This window comes from Triturus cristatus, chromosome 3_2 (assembly GCF_964204655.1).
Source record: "Triturus cristatus chromosome 3_2, aTriCri1.1, whole genome shotgun sequence".
In the NCBI taxonomy this organism is placed as follows: Eukaryota; Metazoa; Chordata; class Amphibia; order Caudata; family Salamandridae; genus Triturus; species Triturus cristatus.
In genome coordinates this window covers 217,367,065-217,383,464 of record NC_140584.1, presented here as the reverse complement: position 1 = coordinate 217,383,464, position 16,400 = coordinate 217,367,065, and the positions used below count along the sequence as shown (strand labels likewise).

Here is a 16,400-nt window from a genome sequence, read left to right as displayed (position 1 = left end):
GCAAGTGGTTAGACTTTGTCAGCATACATCTTATCACCTCTTGGTGTCTGGTTGCTAGTGTATGTGAGGAAACATGAGGCTGGTACTGCTTTCTAAGCCTACTACTGCCATTATTTGTTAATTCCAGAATGTAGCACATTTGCACCCCTTCAATGAACACTTCTATGACCACAGACGTCACAAACACGACCCAGGGCCCCCAGACCCAACCACAAGCCAAGAATGCATTTGCGGAGTGTCACTCCCAAAAACCCCTTCCAGAAGCTTGACCCACGCCCGTCCCAAATGGCCTGGTAGTTCTCACAGGGAAATCATGACTATCTTCATGTTCAACACAATAGCCAGGACTCCTTGCCCTGGGATAACATGTTTTAAATGTATTTTCACTGCACACACTCTTCATGTCTGTTGCGAGAAGTCTTGATGGCAGAGCTGTCAAAACTGTGTGTGTAGACAAGGCTCCACATCTCCAGTTGTCACTTTTTATAACTCATTTTATCAAATGACTGGCTGCTCCATGTACTAACCATACGCTGCAAATAGAGGTGGATGCAACAGCAAATTAGATCGAGGCTCTTGATTGGCTATACGATCCAAGCCATGAAAACATTTGCAATGTATATCGTGTAAAAAACCCTGGGGCTCATTTATGAGCCCCTGCGTCACTTTTGCGCCGCCGGTGCGTCACTTTTTGTGACGCACCAGTGGCAGAAAACATGCGCCATGTTGCGCCATATTTACAAAGTGACGCATCTAGGTAGATGCGTCACTTTGTAAACCCCTGCGCCACATTATACCTGCGCCAGGTATAATGTATGCAAGGGGGGCGTTTTGACGCAACAAAGGGTCGTAGAAGTGACGCAGTGAAATCTACGAGATTTCACTGCGCCACTTCTAGGGTGCAAATGCGTCAATTTCTTGCGCCTGCCTCAAGGCAGGCGTAAGACTGACGCAGGCCCTTTCACATGGGGCTTGCCCCATGTGAAAGGACACATTGCTGGAGTTGCGTCACTTTTGTGACACACTCCAGCGATGCGTCACTTTTGCGCCTACAGATACGTCAGAAATACTGACGTATCTGTGACTCCTTGCGACATGATGCGTCATACTGTAAATATGACGCATCACTGGAGTCGCAGGGAGGGCGCAGTGAAAAGTGGCGCATCACTGTTTTCACGCAGTGATGCGTCACTTTTCATAAATGAGGCCCCCTGTATTTTTCCTTAGCACATCAGACCTAGAAACTTTAATGACTTTGAACCTAGAAACAGCAATTTCTTTCTCCTCAACGACAATGCCATTAGTGACCTAAGAGGCAAGCCAGCACACATGTAACCCCTAAACAAAGCAGAGATTGTTATTAAAGATGGGACACGATTACAGTCTAATAAATCAAACATTAAAGGAGCTTGTAAAGTGCATATCCTGAAATCAAGTCACTTATGTGGGAAAATAAAGAAAAAATAAGCTCCGTGAAATAAAATGTTTGCTGAGGATCACACACTTTGGAAAAGCGGGGAAGGAGGTACTAATTCTCGGTTATCTGGTTTCCACATTTTGAAGTTGAGCCAGCAGATGGATATCTCTCTCTCACCTGCTTTACACGGGGGTAAAAGGCTCAATTTACCTAATGACCCCTGAAAAACGTACCATCACAGAGGAATTTTTGAGTTGTGTTATGAAAATAATTGGCGTATGTTGGTTGTCGTAATTTGCTGGTTAATTTGAACTGAACAAATGAGTATGTAAACATGATCAGTAGCTTATTTACGTTCAAATATCCACTGTTGGTACAGCAGATAATGAAAAACACGCATTCATAACCACTCTCTACTGTTGGATAATCAACATATCATGCATAGTACAATTTACGAATGACACACTCTATATTTACAAGATTTGCACTGATTCAAAATAGGAAAGAAAAGTCACAAACAGGGATAGCCTTGCAAAGTCTGAAATTAACTAGTTATTTTAAATCCAGTATGTAAATCTGCATGTTAAATAAATATATATCGGTTTTATAAACGAACGTAGATACAACTATACGAATTTGTAGCTAATACCTAGCATGTGTTTACCCAAATGTACAGCAAAGAAAATAGTCACATGTGTTAAATAAACAGTGGGAGACTTACCTAACTCCTGACTCCACTATGATAATTTCCTTTGAGGCTGCAGCAAGCAACGTTCGCAGAAAAAGATTACAATTCTGGAGATGTTATTCAGAAATGATAAAGCGTTTTCACTTAGGTAATATCGATCTCGAGGACTCGATTTGAAGTCTCAGGGTGAGAGCTGCTTATATCTGGAACTTGGAAAACACTAGACGAACCTGCCAAGTCAAACTTTCAACAGCTCCACCCACACCAAAGGGCATTTCGGCACAGAAGGTGTGGTTTTGTCTCCAGCAGAAATGAGTTACCAGACAGTAGTCGATTATTAAACATTAATTTTCCCAATTCCACAGTGAATGTTTGGCACGGAGTTCTGTTTTGTGCTGCCAACTAACAGCTGTGATTCTAGCTAAACCGTTGAAATCCAATTTTTGTTCATGTGCAGTTATGTAGCTGTGCGTTATATCTACCCGTTGAGAGAGGTAGCGAAGATTCTTTGCATGTTAAGGATAGGCCTGGCAGGAATTCACATTAGGAAGGCAGGGTTGGTTATGTGGTTCACTACCCTATGCTCGTGCATTGGCTGGAACGGCCTTGAGAATGAAAATGTCACAAGTGACCCTTTTACCCAGGGCTGGACTGTTTGTAGCGGGTACCAGGGGTTTCCTGGGTGGGGACTGGTTTTCAGCCCCTGGGGGGCCATTTTTGTTACAGGAGGACGGCAATATCGACCCCCTGTAACAAAATCGTCCGAAACCGGCTCTAGCAAAAATCTCACCGCACCTCCCTCCCCTCCCAGGGGGGCCGGCTGAGCAGTTTTCCAGGGCCGGTTTCTGTTCCCAGACCGGCCCTGCTTTTGCCCACTGGATGCTGACAAGTTAACTAGTGGCTGTCTTAAAACCAGGTAACCCTTGTGTGGGGGGGCTATATCCTGCCCTGACCAGGGTATGAGCCTCAGCCTGCTGGCTGGCACCACGGGCCTGCGGGGACCGGGCCTCCAACAGGGAATTGAGGGATTTGTCCAGCTTGCAAAGGCCCCAGGCTCCTTCCTTGTCCGATGCCACTCTGGCCCAGGTAGGGGAGGTGGCCCTGCCTGGTGCCTGCAGCCCTGGCTTCTCAGGGGAAAGCCATGGTTTTGCCTGCTTCTCATGGAGGAAGGGGATTACATGAGCTGTTCAACCTGCAGGAGCCCCAGACTTCTCCACAGTCTGATGCCACCCTGTTGTGTGTAGGGAAGGTGACCCTGCCTGTGACCCTAGTTTCCTAGTTGAAAGTCATGGCTTCACCTGCCTCTTACAGGGGGTGGGTATTACAGGAGCTGTCTAGCCAACAAGAGCCCAGACTCCTCCCTTGCCTAATGCCACCCTGACCTGGGTAGGGAAGGTGGCCATGCTTAGTGCCCTGCAAACCCAGGCAAAAGCCTGTTATGATGGAATTGTGGGAGCTGTCCAACCCACAGACTCCTTCCTGGCCCAATGCCATCTTGGCCCAGGTAGGGAAGGTGAAAGTGCATAGTGCCTGGAGCCTTGACTTCCCAGGCAATAGCCATGGCTTCACCAGCCTCTCCTGGGGTGTAGGATTTTGGGAACTGTTCAGCCACAGGAGCCCCAGAATCCTGCCTGATCCAACGCCACCCTGGCCTGGGTATGGATTTGGCTCTGCCTTGTGCCTGGAGCCTTGGCTTCAGAGGAAAAAGCCAGGGCTTTGCCTCCCTCCCACAAGCAGATTACAGGATCTGTCCAAGCTGTAGGAAACCCAGACTCCCGCCTCATGCAGAGATAGTTTGTGTAGGGTTCAAAGGGAACAATATGGCTTAGAACACTGGTATGCAATCATTTCCTGGAAAGCCCTATTCCGCCATCACATTACAATCAACATAACTCAGTCATATCAATACAGTTTAACCTTTAAACCATAATATCTTCACATGACTTATGTGTGCGGGGGCTTACCTTTCCCATACCTTTATTTCACATAACCAAACATTTGAACCCTTCTCAGAGCCTTGTGCTCTATTATTTGCTCATTTCTGCTTAGGTAATGTGTGGCAAAACTGGAATTATCAAATGCTGTCAATGCGTACCAGAATGGGATACTATGTTTCCCGCCGCTAGACACCAATGTTGGAAAATGACGCATTAGTTGTGAGGCCTGCACAAATAATGGGTCTACATTTGTCCTTCACTGGGAACCAAACACCCCATTGTAGTGCATTGCAGAGCAGTCTCAGGCTTACTCAGGGGAGATAGTGTAGGCTAGTAATCGCTATTTACAGGTACTCAGAAATAACACTCAATAATTGATTGTCCAGTCTGTACTTTTCTTTATAAAAAGGAAGAGTACATTTATTACACACACACTACTCAATACTATGCATCAATTTACAAGCTGTTGGAAATACTCTTAACATTGCGTAAAATTCTCACACCTCCTGCATACCACCATTCACATGTATGAACATCATCTTGCCCCCAAATGCAGTGGGTTGACCAAACCCTGGAGCGGGGCCCTTCCCACTGGCACCACCCTAGAGGCAGCCCATCCCATTATTTCGTCAAGCTTTTCTATTAGGACCACCTGCCATAGTGATACATAACCCTGACTGAGCATCTCATACTGAACATAAAATATACACACTTTAATCACAGTGGCTGACAGTCTGGTTGTTCAACTAACGCAGTAGCAAGAATACATGTCTAGGCCTCACATAGAATGACAGGTACTTAACATATCTGATAGCAGGTATAATGCAAGACAATCAAAGCCCCTAAAAGGCTTCACATTTATAATGCCATGATTGTGCAATTACAACCTGGCAGGAAAGGCTAGCAACATATATCCAAATTACTTATAATTTCAAATATTGCATGTGACTTCCAGTCCCCAAACGAACAACATTAAGTAAAACCACCAACAGTGCAATTACACATTTCCACCCCTAAGGGATGCTTCCATGAAGACAATCCATGTTCAGCCTTTCACACATCAGTGTAGACCTAGCCATCAGCTTGAGGGGTTCTTTCCTTCAAGTTCCCCAGAGACTTTGGGTGGGAACTTTCCACGTTCGTGCTAGGGGAGACTGTGTTGCTCCTGCAGCTCCCCCTGCACTTTTGCACATAAATGGCAGTGACCCCTTCTTCCTGGGGTCACCACACGCCACAATGAAGCCAGTTTCCTCTGCATGCCTTCCCAGGCCCTGCAAAGCATTAGGGGGCACTTTACCCCTGCTTGTGCATATTTGAGTAGCGGCTCTCTCGTTGCTCCGGAAAGAGCCGTGCTGCCATCTTGGTGGCTTCATGCCACTTTTCCACTTCCTCGAAGGTCCCAGTCCCACCCAGGCACCCCGCATCCAGGTGAGGTGGAGAGAAGCATGGGGAGCCCACTTCCAGCTGCTCTCTGCTCTTGCCAGCTCCCCGACTGGCAAGCACCCTCGTATGCTGCCGCGGGAGCCGGCTCTTCATTCTTCTCTGCCCGCTCCTGTGGGCAGACATGGATGCTGTGGCCGGTTGGGTGGGGCCTCAGGGAAGTGCTTTGACACTCCCCCTCCTTGCTCTTGCCGCGAGGTATGCCAACCTAGCCCCGTATCAGCCTGGACCTTCACACTGGGTCCTGTCTCTGCTCCTCAACCTGGAAGGTCATGAGGGTCATTGTCTGCAGCCACCATGCCCAAGGTGAGGATTGTCGCCTCAGCCCATCAGCTAAAGATGCGCTGGGTTGGTGCGTTCTACCTTCCTGGTGCATGAGCCTGGGATTAAGGAGGGTTAAACCTCAGCCAACCCCTTGTCTCCCCTAGAGCCTGTCTGGAAATCCATTTTTCTTTCATTATCGTGGGGGTTTACAGAATCTGGGGGGAGACAAAAGTCGGAGTTGGCTGTTCCGGCAGGCCCTCTTGCACACTGGTCGGACAGCAACTGACTGGTCATCTGTGCAGTCAGTCATTGGCTAGTCATTTGGTCGCTCTGCCTGGTGATCAGGTGGCTTGGCCCAACCTGATGACCAGAATGTTGGCAGGAGATGACAATGATAATAGCACTCAAGAGTCCCCTTCCTTGAGCCACTGACTGGCTTCTTATATCCAAGCGGCTCCGATGGTGTCTGTTCTGGCCATCTGTTCACCATGCTGACTTGCAAGGTGTTTGCCCCCATTCCTGCACCTGGTGGTGCAGGACAGGAGAAGGAGCCCCCATGCCGCACTTCACATGTTGGAGGCAGCCTTCCACAAGTTGTCACCCCATCCCTCGTGGCACAGGCATCCACGCACTAAGATAAAAGCTATGAACAGAGGATGACTTTCAAAAGATCACAACAAGGTATCCGCCTCGCTACTTACGAAACCCTGACCCAGAATCAGGTAGTCTACAAATGATTTAGCACAAGGTGCCCCATGGACATGCAGTGGACTAAGAGTGATGGAGGCTTCCCCCTTCCGTCCACATTCCAGTTCACAAGCGAGCGGCTCTACTCACCGGCACAGAGGCCAGCTATCCCATGCCAACTAAGGCTCCACGGTAATGCGTAATCGTTACGGTTTTGGGGTGTTAAACCTGTCATCATTAGATCAGAAAATATGGGAGACAAAAGGTAAAATGGTTGGGGGAAAACCCCAACCATTTTGCCTGCTGCCTCACATGTTGGCCTTAGAACACTGAGCACTTTTCCACAGCTAACCAGTGCTAAAGTGCACGTGCTTCTACCTAAACATGATGACATTGGTCTATATGATTGGTGTGAGAAGGTGGCCTGATATATGCTGTCCACTAGTTCTAGTGGGCACCTTGTATCAGTCCAAACAACCCCTTATGGCGAATGGTTAAAGACAAACTTATATGAAAGCTATCCTAGTGGTAGCTATGGAGAGCAGCCTTCAGGCTAAGTCTTGAAGAAGGAATGTAAAGCAGCTTATTTTACCAGTCTATAATCTCTTGAATGATCAAATGAAAGGACAACCACACCAGGTATATATTTAAAATATATGTATTGATGTTAACACACACCCCTCTAGTCTCTTTATGAGACTGGAGTTTGAAGTACTTAAGTTACAAGTGAGCAAGCATCAGTAAAAGCACAAATACATGTTTGGGCCCTAGGGGCGTACCAAACCATATACCAAAAAAAGTGATATAAGAACCACGACTGGAACAGGCACTAGGCCTATTGCCTCTAGAATCACTGGGACCCCAAGGAACCACCGAAGGTAGTGACACAGGGGACCCACGGGAGCTGTATGCAGTGTGAAAACACAACTGCGGGTTCCTATTATCTTCTATGGGCAATGTCGCGGTTTGAAATTTAAAGATTAGGGACACTTCTAATCGAGTCTGAACCAAACCCTTTTGGACTTAAGAAGTTCTAGGGCTAGCACCCACGAGAGAACCGGAGTACTCGACTTACCTCACCCAGGGAAGCCGGGTGCATAGGTGTCTTTTGGTGTTGGGTCGCGTCGTCGATTTCAATGGAAGCCTGCAAAGAACTGCTGCTGCCGGGAAGAGGAGAAGTGTCCGAAGAGATCCAAGCCTGGATCTAGGATGTAAGGAACCTGAATGCAGAGGGGACAGAGTCTGGGTCACTAGCCAGTGACCGAGGGGAGAATGGACCAATGCCCACAGATGTCGGGTGCTTCAGGTGAGTTGATCGGTGTCTTGACTCTTCAGCCACGAGGTCCAGGAGGTGTCGATGAAGTAGACGAGCCGGATTCGAGCTGTCCAACGATGTCTGTGGGGTGCTGCAGTGTCGGCGACCGGAATGGACCCAACAAGCCTTGGCAACGGCAAGTCACTGGAATTCAGAGAAAGGACTGCGGTGCAGACCAGCAAGGTCTGAGGGAATCACCCAGCAAGGGTAAGTCAGGGCACGTCTGGAGCAATCAGGTAAGCCCAATCAGAAAAGGAGTCGCCTTCATGGGGACCTGCTAGCCAATGGGCTAGTGATCGTGAAGGAGCCTCGAGTGGTCGCACTTGGAGCTGGCCCATGGGTCACTCGTAGAGTGGAGGCCAACAATCTTTGGTGCAAGAGGTGCTCAAGGCTGGGGCTACTCGGAGCCCAAAGCACAACTTCAAGGGGGACCAGGAAGATAGCGTTGCTGCAAAAGTTCACGGTGTCCAGGGGTCATGGTTCCACGTCACCCACGATTGCCACGGGCCTCAGCTTTACTGTGGACTCAGGGTAGCCTCGAAGAAATCTGGAAATCCACCTCTGGGGAAGCAGAGACTTCGGGGTCCGGCGGGAGCTTCAGAATTGCAGACCAGTCAGTTGCTTCTTTGGTGCCTGCCAAGCAGGGGAGTCAGTCCTTGACCCCAAGGGAGATTTCTTCAGTCTTCTAGTCAGGATAGAACGTCGAAGGTCCAGGATGTACATTACAGAGTTTCGACCAGGGTAATCTAAAGTCCTAGGGACTGGATTCCTATACTTATACTAAGTTTAAGGGGATGGACTAACTCTAAGGCCCCACCTATGGGTGGACCAGTAAAGAGGGGTGGTTACACCCATTTCCTTTGTCCAGTTTTGTGCCAGAGCAGGGGCAGGTAGCCCCTGCAACCGGTTTGAACTGGAGTATGCACAGGGACACCAAGTGTGACCCCAGTGCAGGATTTCAAAGCACCAGAGAGTGCTACCGCCCAGCCCCAATACACATCAGCCTGTCTGGGGAGGTGGGGACACCTCCCCTCGACAGGAAACCTATTGTCCAGGCCTCCCTTGCCGGAGTTTCGGTCAGCAGCAGGAGGCCAGACCCGTGTCTGTGGCAGAGGCATCCATTTTGTGATGCCAGGGCTCAGGAAAGTCCTGCCGGGTTAGGCAGTGTGAACATGTCTCTCCCTCTAGAAGGGTGGAATGCTACCCCCGCCGCCAGGACTGGCGGGGGGGGGTAATATTCCAAAGCGTTTGACACCAAACACAACATGTTTTGATGCAGCCATCCCAATGTTAGCATTTACAGCGAGGTTATAATGCACTTAAGAGTATATGGTATGGCTGTATCACAGAAGAGCCATAAGGAAGTATTTCCGAAAGCTGCAGAGGGGCTCAGCTCATGCTTGGGCACCCTCTCACATAAAACCAGCACTCTGCCTTCAGGATTGTCAAGGCCTGCCATAGGAGTGGCTTATAGGTTTATATGTGTCTGTATAAGGTAGTGATATAGGTAGCCTATACCACTGTAAGGGGTGCAAGCACACCCTTACCCAGGCTGCAGTAGCAGACCTGTGGTGTCATTTTGGAGTGCTTCCCAGGGGTAGCATAATATATGCTGCAGCCCCTGGTAGGCCTCTGAGGTACCTATGCCCTAGGTACATAGTATACCATATACTAGGGTCTTATAAGGCACTCCAGAATCCAGTTAGATATGTACCTAATGTACATGGAAACCATTTTAGAGAGGAAGCAGCTAGGCTGTGGTCCTGATTAGCAGGGCCACAGCCAGACTGAGGTCGAAAAACAGTGAAACACAAGCAAAAAGTGGGGGTACCCATGTGAAGCAGATCCTACTCTCCTACAATTGGCATATTTGGTGTACTGGTAAGCCCCTTGTAAAGTGGTATACCATATACCCAGAGTATTTACTTCAAATGATACTAGTCGGCTGCAGCACTGATTGTGCTACCCTCAGAAGAAGACTTTCAAACCTGTCTCAGGCCTGCCACTGCAGTGCCTGTGTGTGCAGTTTACTGCCACTTTGACTTAGCATTTAAAACTATATGATGGGCGTGGCCAAGATGGCGGAGAGCTAAGACGTACTTTGCCTTCTCTACCCTGCCCACCGATTTCTAGCACCAGCCTTGGCTCTGAATCGCACCGAAAGCGACTGATTTGGCAGCTGTGGTGCCCTAGCACAATCGGCGTCTTACCAGGTGTGACTCCTGGGGCTCCCGTGGCTGTGCTTCATGCCTCCGATTCTGAGCTGGAGCCGTGTGGCAGAGAAGTAGTGTACAGCAGAAGCCGGCGATACCGCGGCTGCGGGGGCTAGAGCCTTCCGCCCCTAGCCGCGAAGTGACATCACTCCGCCGGGGTCGCTGGCCAGACCCAAGGATTGCCCATGATGCCTCAGACCTGTAAGCAACAGCGCCGGCGATCGGCTTCCGAACAAAGGCTGCCATTTTGTGAGGAGCGGCGGCCTTCCTGGCTGAAGCCGGAGCACACACATGCTTGGAGGTTGGCAGTGGGGGTGTGTGCAATCGGGAGGCATTTTGGCCTTCAGCCCGGTGGAGTGACCCCCGGGGCTCCCACGGCGAGTCGCACCAAACGCCCACTCCCCACTGCAGCTTCCTTCCCTGGAGCCTCCTCGAGGACTTCAAGGCCGTGCTGGGCCCCATGGCAGGCTTGATTAGAGCTTGGGGCTCTGGCAGTACACCCAGTCCGGCGTCCACCAAGAGGGATCCTGCCGGATCTGCTCTCCTGGACACCGCTGGGCTGGCCCCCGCTGTTGGGCTTTATGGAGCAGGTAGTGGCTCGGGAGTGACGGCACCACCCTGCCATCTGCAGCCATTGATCCTATAGAAACCAGTGCTGGATAATTGAAGGGGCCCTGCATCTGGCGGGTGCTGCCGCACCCCTGTGAGCGCTTAACCATGTTCCCCCTTCGCGCAACTTCGCTCTCAAGCCAGAGGAGGCCGTACATAGAGGCAGACTACTGGACTTGCCCCACCGGCCTCCACTGATTGAAGCTGCATGGTGTCCTGACGCACCTAGGCCTGGAAGGTAGGGACGCCCGGCGCACCATTAGGGGCCCAGCCGATTGCCGGCTGATATTTGGCAGCACTATGTACTGGGTGCGGAGTAGAGCTGGTACGCACACGGTTGGGCCCGGAGACGCGGAGTGGGATTTCCGTATCAGACGATATTGCACCATAATGGCTCACCATACAGCCTGGTTCGTGTTTGCCAGTGCCGGTACCGTTGGGAGAGCTGAGCATGACATCCACCCAGGGCAGAATGGACAAATCAGCCACAAGAGAAAAATCGCTGAAGGATCTCTTTGCCCGGACACAGAGCGGGGGGTTAGCGGACCTCGGATGACCGGACGCAACAGCACAGATGGCCACTTCTATGGAGGCACCGGTGACGTGGGCCTTTCTGGAGTCCCTGTTCGCTGCCCTACGGGATGACCTCCAGACAGTGAAACGTGACCTCACAGCGAGGATTAAAGACATACACAAGGACGTAGACGACATAGGGGAGAGAGTGGCATCCCTGGAAGACATAAGAGACACCCAGGAAACCGAATTGGCCGCCATGCAACAGGAGGTAATCCGAATACATGGCAGCAGGAGAACGTTCAATCTCACTTGGAAGACCTTGAAACCGCTCCAGCCACCACATTAGAATCCGAGGAGTGAAAACCAATGAAGAAGCCGGCGATATCTTCAAATATGTGCATGAGCTCTTCAACCATATCCTGGGCAACCCACTGGACTCTGATCTCAAGCTGGACCGAGCGCACAGGGTGGGCCCACCTAGGGCGGCAACAGCACCTCTGGCAGACATCTTGGTCTGCGTCCAGGACTTCAACACCATGGAAGAAATTCTACGCAAAGCTAGATTGCTTCAATCGATCACCTTCCGCAACCAATCGCCCATCCTCTACCAAGACCTTGCTGCTATTACGCTCCAGAAACTTAAGATCTTCCGGCCCATCACGGAGGCCCTCCCTATTCCTGGGGACAACCATTCCGCCTCGTTTTCAGGCATGATGGCAAGTTGTACCAACTCCGCTCTTTGTCTGAGGCAAGCAAACTGTTCAGGATCCCTATCCCAGAAGACGCAGACGAGGGGGAGCGCTCAGATCATGGGTCCAGCGATGGTCGTCCGAAATAGAGGCAACAGCGCCGACAACACCGCGCCCAGCGACCAGATCCACTGGTGGTCAAGAAAGAGCAACAGGCCGCACTCGAGGCTTTGCCAGAAGCCCTGGCCAAGGTGTCGACTACGTGACTGAGCCTGGCTAACATGCTTCTGTCCTTCTATTGATGCTTGGGGGGTTGGGGTGGAGAGGGCCGCACAACAACCCCATAGACCTTTTCTCTGTTCTTCTTTGGATGACGGACTAATGATAGAACTCAGGACCTTTTTTGGCGCTTGTGCCCTGTTTTTTCTGCTCCACTTTTTGCTGGTCTTTGCTCTAATCGTCTCTTTACTTACTCTTTCCTTCTGTCACTTTTTTCCGGGGGGCCCCCAGTCCATGGGGTACTATTGTTTACTCGTTCTTGCGCTGGCGTTGAGGGTCACCCCTTGCAAGCTTCTCCCGGGTTTTTGCTCTCCCGATAATCACGATTGGTGCCACATCCATCTCTAGGTACTAGATGCCACTATCAGTTAAGATTCTCACTCTTAATGTGAGAGCGCTCCATAACCCCATCAAACGCAGGGCACTTCTTTCCTATCTAGAGAGTACAGGGGCAGATATTTGCCTCCTTCAAGAGACACACCTGCTCCCCAAGGACTGCCACCGGCTTAGGTCCCACACCTTTCTGACACAATTATTTTCTTCTAAACCCACCAAGATCGCAGGGGTGGCTATTTTGGTTTCAAGGGCTTTCCTGGGAAAAATGGTGCAGAAAGGGTTTGAGATTAAGGGCAGACTTCTCACTTACCAATTTACCATAGGTGGTCACACTTTAATTGTGGGGTCTATCTATGCCACCAACAAAGGTCGAGAACGATTCTTACATGAAGTCCTCATGGAGGCTACGGCAACTCAGGAGCATCACATATTGATAGGGGGGATATCAACTTGGTGTTCAACGACCTAGACAGATCAGCACAACGCACAAGTCAGGTTGGCGCCCTCTCACCTACAGGGCCCGCTAGGCTGCATGACCTAGACCTTACAGACTTATGGCGACAACACCACCCTCGATCACAAGAATTTTCATATTATTCTAACACACACAAAACATATGCCAGACTGGACTACTTTTGGGTTCGAAGGATCTCCGCGTTGTTACTCTCTCGGCCGACATATTGGCAGCGTATCTGTCCGATAACCCCCTAATGGAGGTTACACTGGCCCTTCCACAGATAGGGCGACCGACTAGACACTGGCGCTTCCGCGACACTTTATTGCACAGACCAGACACAGTCGCCCAGATACAGCGTGCACTAGAGAACTATTTATTACACAATGGCAGTCCAGACACAGCTCTTTCTACTCGATGGGAGGCCCTTAACGTAGTCATCAGAGGTGAAGTCATTGCCATCTCTTCCGCAGACAACGCGGACCATAAAGCGAAAAGGGAAGAGCTGACACAGAAGGTACGTGTGCTAGAGCAGATGCACCAGCGTACCGGGCCCCCCGGATATGGCGACAGCTGACGGCAGCTTGGGCACAGCTGGTTGCTATTGACCGTGATAAGGCGGAATACGCTGCGATGCGGCTGCGGCACTCCTTTTATACTGGCGAGGATAAATGTGGGCGAATACTCGTGCACAAGCTCTGGGAGGTTCGACAGTGAGAGGGAGTCCAGGAGATTAGGAACCGAGCAGGAGTGATGTGTTCGGGCGACACGGCTATTGCAGAGATCTTCCACAACTTTTATGCCCAACTTTACAACGAACAGCCTTTGGAGAGTATGGACATAGATGCGTACTTACCCCAAGCTCGTCTTCCCACCCTGACACCAGACCAAGCAGCTCACATGGAGAGAGAGATAAGGCCGGAGGAAGTCATAGCAGCTATTGCTCATTTGAAGCTAGGCAAATCGCCTGGCCCCGATGGCTACACCGCGGCTTTTTATAAGCAGTTTTGCTCAATGCTCACTCCTCTGCTCACCCGGCTCTTCAACTCCTTCGCAGCACCCGGGGCGGTCCCCTTCTCCATGTTGGAAGCAGCGATAGCCGTCATCCCTAAGCCAGGGAAGGACAAGATGGATTGTGGGTCATACCGGCCCGTTGCGCTTCTGAACATGGATCTGAAGCTCTACACTGGCATACTAGCCACCCGACTGCCCCCTATATGCCTGGGCTTGTGGACCCCGATCAGGCTGGATTCATTCCGCAGAAGCAAACGAGTGATAACACTAAGCGTGTCACGCACCTCATTGTTCTGTTGCGAGAGTTGGTTGGGAAAGTGTCTGTGGAGGTCGTTAAACTTTTCCTGTGGACCCTCTCTCTCCCGTTTTTTTGCAATCTCCATCCTCCCCTTCGCCTCCAAAGTCACAGAGAAGAGCGTCAGCATCCAACTGACGAACTTCATGGAATACAATGACATCCTTGACACATCCCAATCCGACTTCCGCAGTAACCACAGCACAGAGACCGCCCTCCTAGCTGCCATGGATGACATCTGCACACTCCTCGACCAAGGCCATACTGCAGCCCTCATTCTACTAAACCTCTCAGCAGCCTTTGACACTGTCTCCCACTGCACACTAGCCACCAGACTCCACAACACAGGTATACAGGGAACTGCCCTAGACTGTATCTGCTCCTTCCTAGCCGGCCAAACTCAAAGAATCAGACTCCCGCCCTTCCTCTCCAAACCCACAGAGATCAGATGAGGATTACCCCAAAGATGCTCCCTGAGCCCCACACTCTTTAATATCTACATGGCCCCCCTTGCAACCATCGTCAGAAAATACGGACTCAGCATAGTATCCTACACCGACAACACCCAGCACATCCTCTCCCTCATCAAGGAACTCAACATCACCAGGCACAACTTCCAGGAAGGAATGAAGGACGTCACAACCTGGAATGTGCAGCAGCTGCCTGAAGCTCTGCTCAGAAAAAATAGAAGTCCTCATCCTCTGATCCACCCCTTCTGTGTGGGAGAACACCTGGTGGCCCCACACCCTCGGCAGCCCCCCCACTCCCGCGGACCATGCTTGCAACCTTGGCATCATACTGAACTCCCCCTCACCATGAACAGACAGATCAATGCTGTATCTTCACATGCTTCAACAACCTCTGCATACTCCACAAGACCTTCAAATGGTTCCCCCTGAATCCAGGAAAACCGTCACTCACGCACTCATAACCAGCAGGCTGGACTACTGGAACGCCCTCTATGCCAGAATCAACAAATCTCTACTTCACAAACTCCAAACCGTCTAGAACGCCGCAGCCAGACTTCTCGGCATCCCATGACAAGACCACATCACCCGGCACCTACAATACCTCCCCTGGCTCCCCGTCGATAAAAGAGTGACCTTCAAGCTGCTCACACACACCTACAAAGACCTCCACAACACCAGACCCCAATACCTCAATGGAGATGAGAAACCTCCACTCCACTGACCAGGCCTTGGCCGAAATCCCCCACATCCACAGAGCCTGAACAGGAGCCAGATCCTTCTCCTACATCGAGGCCCAGACCAGGAACAAATGCCCCCTCAGCATCAGATGAAGCCCCACATTGCAAGCATTCAGGAAGAGCCTCAAGACATGGCTTTTCGAATGACCGGAGTTGCCTGAATAAACCCTCCTCCAGTGCCTTGAGACCCTCACCGGGGAGTAGTGAGACCTATAAATCCCTGATTGATTGAATTAACTCAGCGCAAGAAACATCAGGGCACTAGACAATTCTGACCTCATCCTGCAGTTTACTATTAAACACATAAAGTATTAAAGGAAATGCCACTCCAACGGAAAGAACTTCAACCAGTCTGAAGTACTCATCACTAAGAAACAGGGTTGTTTAGATGGTGAGGTTTATGATTGTGCCTGAGGAAGATCCCAAGTGGTACGATCCACTACATCGTGAACAATGCAACTCTGGCGCCACCTCCTCTTCAACTGGTACATGCCCTGCTTTCCTGGATCAGTGTGCAGAGAAGCACAAGTCGAGGACTGCAGGCACATTTGTTAGCCCATATTAGGACACTGTCAACCTCACTTAGGGAGCCTTGCTGAGTGCAACCTAACCATAGCAGTGTTGGCTCTCACCTACCAACGGAGGCTGAAAGCCTAGTTTTCACTAAAAAGAACTAGAATGGACAAAAGGTACTGTGCAAAGTGCAAACATACTGAGGGGTGGGAGAAAGTCATTCAGCAAGAAAGGGAGCATGAGCCAACATTAGCATAGGCCAGATGGGTCTTCTCCATGAACACTTGTCAATCCAGAATCACAGGAGAAACCTATAGAGAATTGCAAAAAGGAATAAAAACCTTTTTTTTTTCTATTTCGAGACAATCTGGAAACAGCAAACACATAAATATATAAAATAAAATGTATTTTAGAGCTGTGTGAATTGTTTCGGAATTATTATTACAGCATACAGAGGGAAAATTGATATGCAACATAAAAATCCTTCTACAAAATGTGGCAACAACATGAGTAAGCCTTGGAAAACT

General features: G+C 50.2%; 1 protein-coding gene across 4 annotated transcripts in view; it reads right to left on the bottom strand.

The window, feature by feature from the left end:
- LOC146857044 (histamine N-methyltransferase A-like) overlaps nt 1–16,400 on the bottom strand; it is a 504,499-nt gene that overhangs the window by 486,038 nt on the left and 2,061 nt on the right. For 2 of the 4 annotated variants that reach the window (XM_085647540.1, XM_085647539.1), the window contains exon 1: nt 2,139–3,945. The exons of the other annotated variants lie outside the window; for them this stretch is intronic. The gene's annotated coding sequence lies outside the window, so the exon portion shown is untranslated. Of the gene's footprint in view, nt 1–2,138; nt 3,946–16,400 lie in introns of those variants that run through there. 4 annotated transcript variants of the gene reach the window in all.